Raw genomic sequence first — 19,302 nt, forward strand, 5'->3', positions numbered from 1 at the left:
CGAGAGAAATAACGTCACCAAGCAGCCCAATTGGTAAGTAAACGTAAACAAATTTGAATTGCAGTGGTTGGTTCATGATAGGTTAGTATAAATTCTTAGATCGCTGTGATTGGTCTATGGAATAATCAGTTCAACTCTACTTTGATTATGTTTTAGATTTGCTTAGTAGAATTGGGCATTGAGTAACAGTAGTGATTGCGACCTAATTTCATACAAAACTCTATAAAACTATTAAAACGTTGGGGGGGGGGGGGGGGATGGGACGTTTTTTGGTCGTTGGTTTTGTCAAGTCAGGTACTTTCATTTAAATACTGTACATCTGTACGTATAACACGAAGAAAAAAGTTTGATTATCGCAAGGTGTGTAATTTTAAACGACTGTTACAAACATTGAAAAGCTGAAATGTAAATTTCTCGCCTCAGATGAAAGGGACCTCGTTGAGTGCAACGTGGTGTGAAGTTGTGTTTGAGTCAGTAGCTTAATGGCCTCAACTTAATGTGTAGGTGTTTTTAGCGAATATTGTATAAGAACAATATAATTTAATATATATTATACTAGCTGCCCGACCCAGCTTCACGCGGCTATACTAATGGGGGGAAAATTAGACTAAATATCCCATTAAAAGTAATAATAAATGAAATAAAATGCAATTAATTTCGACAAAAATTTATTACAATGCTTTGTAATGTACCGGAGAGAAAACGAGTAGCACCGATGGTTTCCCGATTCTCGAGCACGCAACGTACAACTGATGTACCCGTACTTCGCTACGGCAGTCTACAGGCAGAACACTTGCGCCGCTCATTATACATGCCCCTCCTTGTGGGTACGCCACTGTCGCACCTCGAATGGAAAAAAAATCAAAGAAATGCTCGTTGCCATGGAGACGCAGAAGACATAAACAATGCAAAATCCCGCTGTCCCACTGTTGCCCGGGCTTAACCAACCTTGGGAGTCATTCTGCATAACATGAGGAACATTACTGTCAAGTTCAAGTCTGTAGGATATAAAATTGAAAAAAATGTCAATTTTTGATATTTAAAGTCCCCGTAAAATTTCAACGGTGATGAGGACTGCACTAACAGTGAATTAGTTGTTGCCATAAAGAAGAATGAAGCATCAACAAAGCAACAGCCGTTGGCATGGTGATTTTCTACCAAAAACTGGAATTTTGATATTTTACACCCCCAAAACTCCCAAAACTCCCTTCGGAAAATCATATCTTAGTGAGCGTCTACATGCATCACAAAATGAGTAACTATGGTAAGTTTCAATCGGTTGAATGATTTCAAGTCAATCGTAATGAGTCAGTCAGTGATATTTCGCACAAATATATTTTAAAATTTAAATAATTTTACATGAAATAATAATTAAATATGTACAGAAATATGCCTCGAATTGAAAAAAAAATCGATCTAAGCGATGCCCGTTGCCATGAAGACGCAGAAGGCATAAACAATGCCAAATCTCGTTGTCATGGAGATGGAGTACCCACTGTTGCCAGTGCTTAACCACCATAATTGGGAGCTGATTTGCGGAAACCGCTGTCATTAATCGAAATAAAATGTAGCCTATATATAAAGTTGGACAAAGTTACAAATATTTGTGCGAAATTTCATTAAAATCAATGCAGTAGTTTCGGAAATTAGCCCGGACAAACATCGTGACACGAGATTTTTATATATAAAGATTTAATTTTGTTCTGCTACACTTGAATTGTAAAGCCTGAATTACAACAGCCCGTCGCATCCGAGCGTCATACGTTCGTCCGTCAACCGCCAAGCGATATACAACTTCACTTGACTTCACTCCACTGCTTAGATTTTGGCCTTGAGCGGTATCCGTTTAGCCAGAAATATCAATTTCATTATTCTTTTTCATCATCTTTTATCGCAAGTGTAAATTTTGAATAAGTCTCAATTTTACTCCCATGCCTTACTCGGGACTCGTACCCAGAACCTCTCCCACCATAAGCCGGTGTGCATCTGACTACGCTACGGAGGTCAGCTGGCGATTTACAACACTCCGCTCGTCCGTCATAATATTTCTCCATGTCAATGCTGATAACTGTTGAGAAAACTTAACAATTTGGGGGAACAAATTATTATTATATTGTTACGATTTCCCTGCGGGTTCGTAAAGGATAGCCCAATTAATAGATTTTATTTCACACACACAGCTTTATTTATGACCACTATTTGTCACTTACAAATAATCTTCTAAAATGGCAGATAATTAAGATAAAGAAATGTCAATTCCCCAGTCACTCGTTTCACACATCTCGCTGGGCCGCACTTCCGGCGCAACTCTCGCCGCAGCACCCCTCGTGGGTCTCCGCCGCGGGACTCCGTCGCCGCACTCCGCCGCCGCCGTCACACCCTTCGCCGAGATCCCACACGACGACTCGCCCGCAACTTCACTCGGGACTCCGCCGCGCCCGCGACTCTATCGCCCGGAAACTCCCGACTCCACTCACTCACTCAGACTCTCTGCCCTGGAACCTTCGTCCAAGGACTTCGCCACTCTGCCGCACCCGCGGCACTATCGCCCGGAAACTCCGCTGCGGGAGAACTCCCCACTGACCTCCTCTCGAAGGTCGGCCCAACCTCCTTATATAACCCTTGGGTTCCCGTCCAGAACAATCGGGCATGTCTCCGAGATATCGCGCGACCTTCGCCGTCGAAATGCCCAGAAACGCGTCGTGAGTCCTCGAAGGACGCGGCGGCTGCTCAAAGAACGCCGATAAACGCAACAAGCATCGGGTTCCCACAAAACGCGCCGATAAACATGTTTAAGTCCTTTTATTCCGCAAAGCGGCCTCTTTAAGTAACCCGATCTGAGGCAGGTGCGCGCTGCGACGGTCAGGATGTAGCGAGATAGTATGACACGAGATACCAGGGAGAGGATGCGGGTGGAAGGTGGTGCAGACAGGCCGAACGAGCGCGGCGACGCCAAGCACTGCAGCCAAGCGCGATCGTAACAATATGTAATTATATTACTTAAACAATTATGTAAAGTAAGTACTTGAAACTCATTAAACTCAGAGTGGTTTTTATTTTTTTGGTATGTATTTTCACATTTCCAGAGTTACCATACATAATTATAATACTTACGTGACTTAGACCATTTTTGTTTCAAAAAAGAGCTTTCGAAATATGTCTAAACGTAAGCTAAGAAATGATTTTGGAATCAGCTAAACAATTAAACAAACTTTAATACATTTTAATATAATATTTTACATGCAAACACCTAGAAGACATTAGGAGGTTATAGTTTCACCCGTCAATGTATAAAGTTACCAAGCTTTAGACGGACGAGTGGATGACATATTTCAGTCCATCTTATTGGGTGCAGGTCACGTAATTGACAAGACGGATGACGGATGGACGGGCTATTGTAATTCCGACCTTAGTTGCTAACACCCTTACAATCAAATTATACAGCAATTATTCTATTGTAATGCCGTGTACTTATAAGGAATAAGTTTGTAAAGTGCGTACGTAAATTCGTTAACTAATTATATATATATACATCTTTTTGGTTTTTTTTTTGTAGGTATTTTAATATTGTAATGTGAACTTACTTAAGTTAATTGAAGGAATAATTACGTACAAATTACATATCAACAATAGCCCAGGTTAAAAAATGAAGTTTGAGACTATTCTATTTATTTACTCAAGAAATAATTATTTTTTGGTGTTTATGCAGTTTTTCTTAAAAATCTGGAAGAACACCCCCCGAAAAAAAATTCCTGGGTACGCCTATGCGATGAGCACACCGTTACAAATGTACAAATAAATTTACGTTTCGAATGTTTGCTAGCCCATAAATTTAATCAATTGTCCGGTAGAACTTGAGATCTACAATAGTCTTAATATCTGGAAGTCAGTTGTGTATTTGAATGTTCGTATGATTGTGCCATTTAACACTTCAAAGAGGCTAATGAAATCATTCAATATAATATTTAAGAGTGGCGGGTTAAAGTTTATTAACGTAATGTCAATGCAATCAAAATATCGCTCGCAAATGTTAATATGTTGCGTGGCGTCGGTATAGGCTAGCGTTAGTGACAAAGCATTAACAAAATGGCCATACCTGGACGGACGATTTATTCTTACGTTAATAACGTAAAAATTTCGAATGCTGGTTCGCAACTTATTATATCATCAGCCTTATGATGATATCAGGTATCTTTTTTAAATCTAAAATAAGCAATCATTAATTATATTTTAATAGTGCAGAAATACTAAGTTTATCTTCATCACTTCCTTATTAATAAGAGCATGCATTTTCTGCGAAAAGATTTCGAGAATAGCTCAGAGTTAAAACACTATATTGTCTATGTTTCGTGACTGGTTCAGTTTCGTTCAAGCACATGCTTACTATTAGTACATGAATCACAGCCATCCAGTGCGGGAGAAAAAGCGTTCTGATCTGCACGGTGAAATAGGGCTGTCTTCTCTTGCAGGCGGCCACCAGTCACAAGGAGGAAACCGTTGGCGTGGGCATACCTTCTTGCGGTCTAATGGGCATTCGAATTTTTTCGCGAACTTCATGGCCCTACTTATTAGTCTAGAATAAATTAATTTTTGGATATGTGATTGTTCTACGGAAATGTGTCTTTTTCGTTAGGCATTAAGAAACATTTAATTACAATGTTCCTAAAACCTTTACCCATTTGTCTAACTGTTTTAATAATAGGTGTTGCTTTAACTCACCCGTGTTTCTCCACTCTTGATGTCTGTACCAAATTTGCCAACGATTTCTTACTTTTAACACCGTTATTCATTTTCTTGATAAAAAAAAGTTGGTTGTCTGTAAAGTCGCTTTACGGACGATAGTTTAACGTGACAACGTCATAACAAAACATTGATGAAATGATTGCATACTGTTATGAATAAAATTGAATCATTGTTATTGAAGAAACACTATTTTGTATGGATACAAAGAAGGAGTGAAATGAAATCTACAATTTAATTGATAAATTTACTTTTATTTGCACTCATTAATTCAAATATGTTTATTACTTTAACGAAGAGATTATTTTAACTATAACTTTTATACATGTTTGCTATTTAACTTCTTCCAATCTGTGTTATTCTGTTACCTAAGGATAGGACGATGATAGGAAAGGTAGGAAACGAATGGGAGTGTTTCAAGTTTGATGTGCCTCGAAAAAGTCAAATCGCTGGTTGTTCCAATCGAGTGGAAGAGAGATAGATGCGGCGCAAGCGCACAATGAGCGTAACGGGACACAGCGTAACGGGACAATGTGCGTTACGGGACACGTTTTCGTGCGTGCAGCCGGCGTTCATCGATTTATTAGACGTTGTCACGTCAATAAAGAGCGTTTTGAACGTTTTCGCACTTTCGTAACACCTTTGCGCCACTTTGGCATTTTGACAGAACCGAAAATGCCGTAGCCTGCACTCCAACTCTATCGCTCCGTCTGCAGTTTGGCAACAACGGAGACGGCGACAACCAGGGAGGGGGCGAGCCCAGCGTCATTTCTGATAATCGGCTGTGAACACGAGAGAATGGTGTCAAAGAGAAAGATAATAAAAGGGGGTGGGGTGGGACGCAGTGGCGGATCCAGAGGTTCACCTCGGAGGGGGCACTCTAGGATTTCAGAGAAGCCAGAGAAAAAATGTCTTAAAATTACTAAATTTGTATTTAATCTACTCACACTACACATAACATCCAACCACCAGATTTTATGATTCCACAAGAAATTCATTAATTATATTAAAATATGTTATTGGTTTCAGAAACAATCATTTTTGTCGGCAATATTAATGTAGCAGACAATTGGTTTTTCGGGGGGGGGGGGGGGCACTTGCCCCTGGTGCCCCCCCTTGGATCCGCCACTGGGTGGGAGGTGGGGAGGAGGAAATGTTTGACGGAGGCAGCGCTATCCTACAGGCAACAGTTGAACTTTTTCCTCATTCTTGCCCTATGTTTCTGGAAACGACAAACATATGTGTTAGCATCGGAAATTTATCCTCGTAGACGAGGGCCTAAACAGCCTTAAGCATCCATGTCTACAGCCTCCGATACGCCTCTGACGTCATCATGGATTATGTCATCACCGTTGCAATTTCCGTTATGGTCGCCATCTTGAAAATCTTTATTTATGATTGGATTTAAATGATTTTTTTTAATTTTATAAAAATATTAAATAATAAAAGTTTGATTTAAAATATTAAAAAAAAATACCGTTGCAATTTCCGTTACGGCCACCACCTTGAAAATCCGTAATTTTTATGTTAGAAATCCGGAAAAATTTTAAAAATCATAAACAAATATTAATTGAATTGAATACTAAAAATTTAATAAAAAATTATAAAAAATGTACACTTACGTCATGGAGCTTGGATTCCTCGGTTCGAACCCGACAAGGTAAAAATTATGGCGACAGGTCTTTCCTCCACGGAAGCTATCAGCAGACTGGCCTCCCACCAATTATGTCAAGGTATATATATCGTCAGCTAGTATGACACCATGTCCGCAATCTTGGAAATCATTATTTATTAACCGATTTTAATAAACAATTTTTAAACTTATAAAAAAAATAATTAATTAATCTTCAATAAAAATCTTTAAAAAACACCATTGCACATATCATTAGGACCACCATCTTTAATTCTAGAAATTTGGCATGTTTCGTAATGCCCACCATCTTGGATGACTATGACATCATCGCTACGCTTTATGTTACGTCCGCCATATTGGATTCTAGAATGATGAACTTGTTTTACGGCCACCCTCTTGAAAAACTGCAATTTTTATGCTAGAAATTTGGAAAAAATTTCAAAAATTATAATAAAAATTTATTAATCAAATTTTAATAAAAAATATTTTTAAAATTCACTTACGCCTTACAGTCCTCGGTTCGAACCTGCAAGACCAAAAATAATAAAAAAATCGTCGACAGATCCTTCCTCCACGGTAGCCGTAGGCAGGCTAACCTCCCACCACCAATACCAAGGTATATATCGTCAGCTGGTATAACGTCATGTCCGCCATCTTGTCTTCGTCTGCTGGAAGCCACCATCTTGTTTTCCTTTGCTAGAATGAGCTGACGTCATGTCGGTTTAATTATTACCCGCTAGTAATTTATTATTTCTGTAACACCCGCCATCTTGTCATTTGGGCGCTATTTTGGAGGTATGAAATTATTTAGCTAGAAATTCGGGAAAAATTCATATATTCACCAAAAAAATTTGCAGTCAATTTACAGATTCATTCAGTTAGTTCCTGTCCTTGGTTCAGTACTTGATCGATGCAATATTGTTTAATTTGATGTAAAAAATAATAATTTCAATAAATCATATTCAAAATCCTAAAAGAGATAAAATCCTCTATATATTTTATTGAAGATTAATTAATTATTTTTTTATAAGTTTAAAATTCTTTTATTAAAATCGTTTAATAAATAAAGATTTCAAAGATTTCGGACATGACGTCATACTAGCTGACAATATATGTATATATATACCTTGACATAAGTGGTCGGAGGCCAGTCTGCCGATAGCTTCCATGGAGGAAAGACCTGTCGCCATCTTTTTTTTACCTCGTCGGGTTCGAACTGAGGACTCCGAGCTCCATGACGTAAGTGTACATTTTTTATAATTGTTTTAAGTAATTTTTTTATTAAATTTTTATTATTCAATTCAATCAATTATTTTTTTTATAATTTTTAAGTTTTTTTCCCGATTTCTAACATAATAATTACGGATTTTCAATACGGCGGCCGTAACCGAAATTGCAACGGTATTTTCTTAAATATTTGAAAAAAAATTTTGATTATTTAATTTTTTTATAAATTTCAAAAAAAATTCATTTAAATCTGATAATAAATATTTTCAATATGGCGGCCATAACAGAAATTGCAACGGTGATGACATAATCCATGATAAAGTTAGAGGCTTATCGGAGGCTGTAGACATGGATGCTTAAGCCTATATATGGACATTTTTAGCCGCTGGTATTTTTATGGACTTAAAACGGGAAATTTTCTTCGAAACGGAAATCATTCCATCGAAAAAAGAATGTTTTATTTTTCAAATTTTTTGAGATTTTTTGGCGGAATTTGTTTTTAAAAGACTGGAAATTTTGGCGAATTCCGATAAATTTTGGGCAAATTTTGGCAAATTTTGAAGGTCAAAGATCAAGGTCAAATTTCTAGGTCAAGGTCATCCAACATGGTCGCCGTGACGTCTCAATCCAAGATGGCGGTCGGCTCCTCGGCTCCTCACCCAGAACCCAGTGCCCGGACATACATTTACATACTACTTACGAGCCTTTAAAAATCAAAATTAAAATTGATAATTATTATCTAAATTTAAATTTTATCTCTGTGGTCAATTTGGAATGCTACGTTACTCTTCAATCATTTTTAATTTTTTTTTTCACGCATCTAACTTCCGTACAATGAGCTTCGGAGTCAGGGTAGTTCCTGCCCCGCAGGCGGTATCCCTGCCCTCATTCTGCCCACGCCAAGTGAGGAAAACACAACAGAAACAGTTGAATACATTTCAAAGTCCTCTAAATTACAAAACTAACTACGATTTAAGGTTACGTTTATGTAAATTTAACAAAAAAAAAAAGCCATCAAAGATTTTTTTTTTTCGTGCTAGCTCATATTGATCGTATTAGCGCATGTGACAACGACCGCGTAGGCTTAAGCATACTGATACAAACATCTAAATCTAATGCCAATCTTTGGAAACAACAGCAACAAATGTTTATTGATTTTTTTTCTATGACAGTAGTCTGTTTAACTAATTGCAGGTTTTTAAGGATATACCTTATATAGAACATTTTAAAGTAAAAAATAAATTATTTATTTTAATATTTAATTTTTCAATTTTGCAAGATTGAATTGGGTGTCACCACTATCTACACTTCTTAGAAAGTAGCCAAAATATTTCTATATCCGTCACTCTGAGGCGTGAAAACTTAAGCCGTAACCGAAGTCGCCTGAAGTTCATATGCAGTTTTCCAGACTTATCTCCAGAATTGACGTCACAAGGGTAGTACGAACTGGAAGTGAAATGTACAGGTTTGCACGTAAAAGAATCTGTGTACATCTAGGGTTCTTCCAGGTTCTAAGAAATATCGCCATTTGTTGGTTATGAATGACAAACAATTAAAGAACTAATACTCGTAAAATCATCTTAACTTATATTATTTATAAAATTAACATATTGTGCCGTTTATTGGTATGATTGGCACAGATTTTAATTTTTAGGCTCAAATTTTCATTTTTAAATTTTTTCCATTTTTATTCTTATTTAATTTTTGTCAGACTTCTGTACACTCATATCAAACCTTTTTTATCCTAGTTCTCTTTCCCTGGGTTTCGGCGCACACTAGTGGCCGTGTCCTTAAGTCTCTCCCTCTCTCTTTTCTTTGGCCGCCAGAGAGCACACTTGTCCCCCACCCCTTTAGCACCATCCTGGTTGCAAGTCACCTAGCGCGAGATTTGCGAGTCGAAGTTAAACTTAGTTCAACTGCGCCTCCATAGAGCGCGCGGCGCTCGACGGCTATAGAGGTTTTTACCAAGAAACAGACCTTCGTTTTACCTTGCCTCGGACGTCTTCGGCTCCTTTCGGCGCTGAGCCATGTCTCCCCCCCCCCCCTTTTTTTTCGGCCAACCGGGTCCCAGCGTCTTTTTTTTGACGATCTAGCCGCCATGATGAATTAATGCGCGGGCTGTTGGTCTGACTACATCGGCGTCTCTGTCGAACTGCTTCTTGAATAATAAATCGCGGGCAGATCTGCCTTCTTCTGCGCTATAGGATGTGATCGTCTTGGCCGAGGGAATTTTTCCCTAAAACTTTTCTTTGTCTTCTGTTAGTTAGTCAGCCAACCCGAATAGCTACGTTTTAGTTGTGCTTCCGCGACATCTCCGCGATGCGCGTCCTAACTGGCGATCGCGCAACATGAATGGAATCATCTGTCATCACCCTGCTTCGGTGAGTCTTTTTCATTCAATATTTCCCCCAATTCGCTCCCTTTTAGCGGGCTTTTGCCTGATTGATGGTCTGTCTGCTACTTGGTCTAATCTCTGTCGATATTGGACCTTGTTGCAGGCAGGGTGCAAGAGATACCTACCGATTGAAGAAACACCCCCGTCATCCGAGAGTCACCCCTCCACAAATGGTCGTGATTGAAAATCAATTCAGTGAACCCCAACAAAATTTATTCTGCTCTTCCCGCCGAATTTTACCTGGTCGTGAGTTCTGAACGACAAAATTTCATCAATCTTGGTGTGCCAGTGGACAGGGGAGAAGTTTTTGTGAACTATGTAAAGTTATATCTTCAGTAATTATGACTCAAGAAGAATTAACCCTTATTGGAAATGGGTATATTGTAATTTTTTTTTGCATAAGATTCAAAACCAAGGCAATATATTCTAACTATTTTTGTAAACATTTCACTATGGCTAGAACCTTGTTAAATTTTCGCTAGATTCGCGGTCCGGACTCGCTAGCACTATAAATTGTGTACATGTTTTCTTCATTAATGATTGCTAAGATGTTAAAATGCTAATTGGTTGATCGATGGTTTATCTGCCTTCATCTTTTCTGGTAAAATCTAATTAAAGAAAGATTATGCACTACATAAAAGAATATTAATATAAATAAACCAGCAAGCCTATAGATCACATGACTTATTTTGTTGTTTTTATTTAATTGAGTACCTATATGTATATTTCTAACGATCCACTGACTCCCAAATGGATTGTTTGTAGGGAGTTTCTAAATTATTTTGTTCCCCGCCTCGTGCCACCTCTGGTGATGTTCGAATTTTATGTGAATTTGTAGCTTGTTGCTCAGCTGTTTCCTAGGACTTTTAAGAGGTGTTATAACACTAAAAATCAAGGGCACGAGGGGAGTTCCAAATTGGTAGCAGAGCATGGTTTGGTCTATAGGCATACCTAAGTCAAGTAGGCCTACCTAAAATAAAATATAATAAATATATAAAAAATTAAAAAAATTATATACTTTTTGGATTTCAATTTTGGATTATTAACATTGTGAACTGATCGCTGGTACACCCTGTAGTTATATTGCGGTTAAAATTTTAAAATTATATTTGAGTTTTAACGTCCCGCTGTGACTGTGTTTGCGTGCGGCGTTAGACACCGCGCGGCCCCGTCGGCGCTACGTCCCGTGCAGGCAGCGCGCCTTATCTCCCGCGCGTGTCATTCTCCCTGTCTACCACTTCACCCCTCCCCTTCATCCTCACCGGCTCTTGGAGGCAAGGTCATTCCGTTGCCCACCACGTCCGGCTGCGTAGACAATGCGTTCAATCTAGTTTGTTTCCTCACGGCCGACAGTGCCCTGAGTTTGTCTAAATTCCTCCCTTTATCTGTGTGTTTTATAACACATCCGCCTGCAAACCAGGCCATCTTTGTGAAAAACAGATCATCGAAGTCCTTTCGGACATCGTTGTATTTTTTGTCTCTCGGCGCATACGCGCGGTATCATGTTACTCTCATGTTCAGGACTGCCAACCTGACGGCTACCTTTTCCTCCCTGTTGTCCACATACCTTGTGTCGTTAATAATGCAAACCCGTTTTCGTACCTACCACGGACTTCAGTTAGCACATTACATATTGCATTTTTGCTTCCCATTTTAAATTCAAGCAGCCTATAATTCCCTTTTTGAAATATAAAATATGTTATATAAATATTAAAATTAAATTTAAGTATAACTTCATTTTGTTTTGAGCAAATAATATTTAAATGTTGTGTTATAGCTATATATATATACATAATTATATTTAACATTTTAAGAATAATCTCAAGTTAAGATTCATAACATCTAAATGGGGTCTAGATATTACTTTTATAAACATTCTTAATTCAATAATCATAATATAACTTTACACCAATTATTTAATATTACAACTTATGTAAGCATAATAATGCTATTTACTATTGTCCCAAGTACTTAATATTTACTAGATGCAATCCATAAATTCTACAAGAAGTTTATTTTGCAAATTTATCTAAGGTTAGAGATAATAATTATAATGACTACAATAAGAAATAGGATTTCATCGTAATCTATACATACATATTTACAGTCAATTTAATTCTAAAATTAATGTATGCCTTGATGCATTTGATTATTGTTTATTACTTTTCCAATATTTGTATTCATCAAGTAACTAGCACTTTTGTTCTGCTGATATTTTTGATCACCTAGTGAGAGGTGTATTCATTTTAGCCTTCGACGAAAGGTTCCTAAATTAAGTTGTTGTGGTGTAGGTAAATTAACCACATTTTTTTTATAAGCTAGTACGGAGATGATGATTGACTAGGACGTCAAGTCCATTTATTTACGTTGACTATATTAACCAGTAACTGAACTGTATATTCATAGTTTCTCAGACTGTATTGAGTGTTAACTAATTTTGTATTATTGTTTCAATAAGATTTCTAATTTGTTTTATTTTCATTAAGAATTAATTTTTTTTTTCACTGTACAGCTACGTAAACAATTTGAGCACAGTAGCTGATACCTTTGTGCATCTAGATATTTAAAGTTTTTTTTATTCTATTAATTGTCTTACACACTCTCCCTAAAATTAGTAGCTATTTTACATCATTATGATAATATTATTATACTTTGTTTTTGCAATTGTGACTTCCAAGGTGGCATTAAGGTTTAAATTTTGTGTATTTCTAAAGTCGAGCTAGGTCAAGCTAGTCACAGTGCAGCACTAAATTCAGGCGTTAAATCGCGAGAGGTCCTCTGAGCCAATGAGCCAAGACCTGGCCCTCTAGGTGAAAAATCCTATGACCATAGAGTGTTCCCTGGGTTACATCCCCAGCACTCACCCTTTGGACGACCTATGTTCAAATCCCCTCCTAGGCAGTGTGAACTTTTGTGCCCGCCATGGAAGATCCGACGGCGAAATTAATTAATTAAAATTTAATTATGTTTATTACGATTATAATATTAGATGTTACGATTTTATATATATCTTAATTAAATTTGAGTGCGAGGACTAATATTAATTAATATTTAATTATAATTACAATTAATAATTAGATAACTTAACTTTTAAAATATAGTTGACCAAATAAAATATTTTTCATAATATAAATATTATGATTCTTACACAGTATGTGTTTGTTTTAATCTGTTTTCTAAATTCATCTAAATTCGTTGATCTTTCGGGTTTCGAACCCGAACTAACTCAGGGTGAAATTCCCTCGTAGGTATCTTTGCTTCAGCCTGTTGGTCTGATCAACCATCAGAGCTTGAACATATTGATCCTATGTAAGTTAACAAATGTAGTTTTCGGGACTGAGGTGTACTTAGCTTTTTGAGCAAGTATAAAATTATATAATTTAGTTTGATCCATCGTCAGAGTGTGCAGGGCCTGGACCCATGCCTTCGACTTCTTATGGACAAACAAATATGTACAGGGGTTTTCATTCCCATTTAGTTTGTAAGTTACGGGTCACCATACCCATATACAGAATTTCCAATCCCCATATATCGCTGAGTACTCAAGGACGCATATCCCTTGTTTTGGCCTCAGTAATTTCGGCTTTCCCTCACAGTGCCCACTTTTGAAGCTACATGATGTCCAACATCTGAGATCAACGTGATTCAATATTTACTTAAGTAACTAATTATGTGTGATCATTATATATAAATTTAGATATATCATATGCTAAATATTAAAAATGTCATTTTGAGTCTCTTGACCTAACCATATTTGAAACTTACTTTAATAATATTACACCCATACTAATTATCTATAATTATAAATTTTCTTTAAGAATAAGAATTATTCTAATAAAATATTTTTAAGTGACCCAACTTAGTAATTGAGATTATCTGTAAGGTATGACCACCTACATTAACCAATAAGTTTATTCATTTGCCTCTATCTCGACCCTACTCCCTCTCTTAACTCAACGCGACTGGAGGTGCCGACGCGCCACAGCCGTACGTCAAATGTTAGTAGTAGTATACAGGCGAACCTGGTAACTCGCCGAACTGAAATGTTATTTTGTTGCATTTGTTTTCCCCTGTGCTCCGCATTCAAGCGGGGGAGTATGTGCCGTTTATTGGTATGATTGGCACAGATTTTAATTTTTAGGCTCAAATTTTCATTTTTAAATTTTTTCCATTTTTATTCTTATTTAATTTTTGTCAGACTTCTGTACACTCATATCAAACCTTTTTTATCCTAGTTCTCTTTCCCTGGTTTTCGGCGCACTCTAGTGGCCGTGTCCTTAAGTCTCTCCCTCTCTCTTTTCTTTGGCCGCCAGAGAGCACACTTGTCCCCCACCCCTTTAGCCCCATGCTGGTTGCAAGTCACCTAGCGCGAGATTTGCGAGTCGAAGTTAAACTTAGTTCAACTGCGCCTCCATAGAGCGCGCGGCGCTCGACGGCTATAGAGGTTTTTACCAAGCAACAGACCTTCGTTTTACCTTGCCTCGGACGTCTTCGGCTCCTTTCGGCGCTGAGCCATGTCTCCCCCCCCCCACCCCTTTTTTCGGCCAACCGGGTCCCAGCGTCTTTTTTTTGACGATCTAGCCGCCATGATGAATTAATGCGCGGGCTGTTGGTCTGACTACATCGGCGTCTCTGTCGAACTGCTTCTTGAATAATAAATCGCGGGCAGATCTGCCTTCTTCTGCGCTATAGGATGTGATCGTCTTGGCCGAGGGAATTTTTCCCTAAAACTTTTCTTTGTCTTCTGTTAGTTAGTCAGTCAACCCGAATAGCTACGTTTTAGTTGTGCTTCCGCGACATCTCCGCGATGCGCGTCCTAACTGGCGATCGCGCAACATGAATGGAATCATCTGTCATCACCCTGCTTCGGTGAGTCTTTTGCTTTAAATATATCCCCCAATTCGCTCCCTTTTAGCGGGCTTTTGCCTGATTGATGGTCTGTCTGCTACTTGGTCTAATCTCTGTCGATATTGGACCTTGTTGCAGGCAGGGTGCAAGAGATACCTACCGATTGAAGAAACACCCCCGTCATCCGAGAGTCACCCCTCCACAAATGGTCGTGATTGAAAATCAATTCAGTGAACCCCAACAAAATTTATTCTGCTCTTCCCGCCGAATCTTACCTGGTCGTGAGTTCTGAACGACAAAATTTCATCAATCTTGGTGTGCCAGTGGACAGGGGAGAAGTTTTTGTGAACTATGTAAAGTTATATCTTCAGTAATTATGACTCAACAAGAATTAACCCTTATTGGAAATGGGTATATTGTAATTTTTTTTTGCATAAGATTCAAAACCAAGGCAATATATTCTAACTATTTTTGTAAACATTTCACTATGGCTAGAACCTTGTTAAATTTTCGCTAGATTCGCGGTCCGGACTCGCTAACACTATAAATTGTGTTCATGTTTTCTTCATTAATGATTGCTAAGATGTTAAAATGCTAATTGGTTGATCGATGGTTTATCTGCCTTCATCTTTTCTGGTAAAATCTAATTAAAGAAAGATTATGCACTACATAAAAGAATATTAATATAAATAAACCAGCAAGCCTATAGATCACATGACTTATTTTGTTGTTTTTATTTAATTGAGTACCTATATGTATATTTCTAACGATCCACTGACTCCCAAATGGATTGTTTGTAGGGAGTTTCTAAATTATTTTGTTCCCCGCCTCGTGCCACCTCTGGTGATGTTCGAATTTTATGTGAATTTGTAGCTTGTTGCTCAGCTGTTTCCTAGGACTTTTAAGAGGTGTTATAACACTAAAAATCAAGGGCACGCGGGGAGGTCCAAATTGGTAGCAGAGCATATTATGAGAGCTTCAAATAAATTTTAAAGAAAATACTTGACATGCATTACTATAGTAATTTTACGAAACAAAGATACAAAGAAAGGTATTTTCAGTGGATGTGTGTGTTTATAATCAAGTGTGGAAATTACCTTTTAACAATTTAAAAAATACTAATAAATTAAATTATTTTATTGAAAAATATAACTATTGTACTACAACTATGTATATTTACAGCCTAGATTAAGTTAATAATTTATTTTAATTTATATTTCTTCGTTCCATGTATATAATTTTATTATTTGAAAACTCTTTGGATTTGATATATATATCTATGTAATTGAAGCTCTATGACAAAAACGAACGTTTGAGGACTAGCAATCGCAAGGACCCCTCTAGGAGCAATTGAAATTTAAACGGTAAATTGCTAATTTGACACTGTGCTTATTAATGTAAAGTTTTATAACTACATGTTTTTTTTTTTTTTAATTTAATGTGAGATTTTGTGTTCCGCGCTATTGTTGCGCGCGGAATTGATGTATTTTGTTTGAAATATTTGTAACTATCATTAGTTCCTGGCCAATCAGGAGCCGTATTTCAAATGTGGCATGCATTGTTAAACTTCTTAAATTAAGAAGGTTTAAGAAAGAATGGAATGGCATATCAATGAATGTCAATATATATATGTCATCGTCGGAAATTTATCCTGAAGAATAGCTAATTAGAAATAGGCATCCGCACAAAAGGATGAAATAAACGTATTGTTTAAGTGCCAGTGAATATTAAAAGGGCTTTATCCAAAAGGATAAAGGTTCTAGAAGTGTATAAATACGTAAGAAATCACTGTGTCTGTTACTCCATTTCGTTAGTACGAAACACATATCACATCCATACTTAGTTATTTTGCGGCCTAATTTCAAGAAAGACATTGAGAAACTTAAATATTGCAATATTAACTACGTGAATTTAATTTGACACTCAATTTTAACACACAACGTTAATTACCCAGTGGTCTGGGAGAGAGAGCATCAAAGCTCTACCGACTTAACTTATTTTGATCTAGCCGAGGTAAGGACATGTGTAAATCATAATTATATACTGAATCTGTGTATAAGATTTTGAACCCGAACAAAAGTGACATCTGATTATTTGATAAATGTGCGCATCGTCACTCCAGACATTTTCCCATATACATATATGTGTGCTCTGCAGTGCCAACAATTGTGGAATTTTGAAAGCAATAATAAATTTTTACTCTTAATATAAACCTGAGATATTTTGAATTTCATTAATAAATAATTAAAATTACAATTGTGTTATGTCACATTGTAATATATTAATTATCAACTGTGTCCCTACCTATAATTATATGTGTATACCTATCTATGTGTCAATACAAGTAAATATCAACAGCAATTAAGCTAGTAACTGCACAATATAAACTGACCAACAACTGAGAGATCTAGTAGGTAGGGTACATATTAAAATGGCGCACAACTGTGGTGCAATAGTAGTTAGCTTATAGATAGCAGCACACTATTGATCAAACACCAGTTGATCATCTCCGTACGTTTTTACACCAGAAAGGAAAAGTTAAGTATGAGGTGTCACAAGAATACATGTTCGTCCTTGAATTCAGTCACTTTCATTAATTATTACTAATGATGTACAGGTAGAGACCGGAATAATTCGCGGATTCGTATTGAGATGGGCTAAAATATAAACCATTTCACCTATGTGGATTTTTTGCTATTGGTTTATGTGGGAAGGAATCCAACCAATGAGAAACCCTCAAACAAAAAATGTCAGATCACAGACTACCAAGTTGAAACGTCTCACAAATCAGCAGTCAATGAACACGTGACGTTTTCCCAAGTACGGTCATTGAAACAGCGAATTTTCTCGGTCTCTATGTACAGGGACTGGGAAGTTCGCGGGTTCAATGACCTCCAGAACATACTTCAAGATCCTCTGCACACTCGGGGGAACGTCGACTGTTTATTGGCTGCGGACTTGGGGAGGCGTCTCAACTGGGTAGCTCGTGATTCGACACTTGTTTGATTGAGAGTTGATAATTGACGGAGATTCCTCCAGATGAACAGTGAACCAACAGCAGAAGAAACAACAAGGTATAATTATTTTAGTTTCAGCACACGAGTGATTCCCGTCTGTGATGACGTGGCATGGCCGGCCCACTGTGCACACTCGGGGGGTCGCCGTGTGCGAGACGGGCCGCCAGGTGGGAGCCTAGCGAGCGAGGGCATCTCGTCAAAGAGACGCGCCGTGCCCTGCGACTGCTGATTGGAGCCCCGAGGAGGGGGAGGGATAAGCCCGCGCCTCTGTCCTAACGACGCCCGGCTCGCAAAGGGCCAGTCGCCGTCTCCGCGACGCCGGCTCCCTTTGACTGCGAGACAATTGGCGTCTCGCGCTCCGGGAGCGACAACACAATCAGTCGCACAACACGGCGCGAGTGCAGTCAATTAGAGCTTCCACCCGTGCGCATGTTTGCTCCTGCTTTGAAGACTGAAATAGCATTTCAGGCGTATCCAGACCAGCTGTCGCGTGATTGGTCGAGCTTCTTTCAGACCCACGCGCATTGTGTCGGCTCACGAGTCACAGCGAGCACTGCGAGGGAGCAAACGCTCGGCCGAATTCGCGGGTTCATTGACATCTAGGATAGACTCCATCATCTGTGCACGAGGGAAAATTAAACCATATCATTGGCTGGGATGCATGTGATTCGATACTTCTAACGGTGAGGGTTAGTCATGGTCTCAGAGTCCTCCAGGAAAACTATGGTCCAATCACTGAAGCAGCAAAAAACTTAAACGTATTTGAATTCCAGGCTATCGTGAAATTAAACCGCAAATTAATTCCGGTCTCTATCAATTGCTTATTTTGCGGACGGCCTCCAATCAAAAGGAAGAAACCCTGAAGCAACTTAAAATACGTGTACTTTTGTACGGCTCCTAACATTGGCTCACTCTGGGCTGACTATAACCCCTTAACCGAGCCAAAATATATAAAATTTATAGCCAATATAGTAAAGATTGCTCACAAATCGTCAACGAATTAATAACATATATTTATACTTATCTGTAGAGATGGGGAAATAGCTCGCATTCATTTAGTCGCAAGACAGAATGCAAACCTTCATACTCTTGCACTGTGTTCCTGATTGGACCGCAGTTATTTAGACACGCCCCTCTACGACCGTGAGCCAACGAATGGTCAGCTAGGAGAGAAGTAAGCGAATCAGGTAGTGCCAATCAACAAGATTGAACATGTTTTCTTGCTAATAAATCAACAAATGGCACACTAAACATAGGTTGAGCACAACCATGACTTTGAATTAATTCTACCCTGAGGCAAGACGAATCTGCGAGATTTCCGGGTCTCTACGTATACGTGTATGCAGAGGGCTGTACAGTCAATTTTGTAGGTCAATAAACCCACTTATTTATCGAGTCATTACCCAAAGATAAAACCACGATAATTTGGCGGCTTCAATGGG

Source organism: Bacillus rossius, chromosome 1 (assembly GCF_032445375.1).
Source record: "Bacillus rossius redtenbacheri isolate Brsri chromosome 1, Brsri_v3, whole genome shotgun sequence".
NCBI classification, from domain to species: domain Eukaryota; kingdom Metazoa; phylum Arthropoda; class Insecta; order Phasmatodea; family Bacillidae; genus Bacillus; species Bacillus rossius.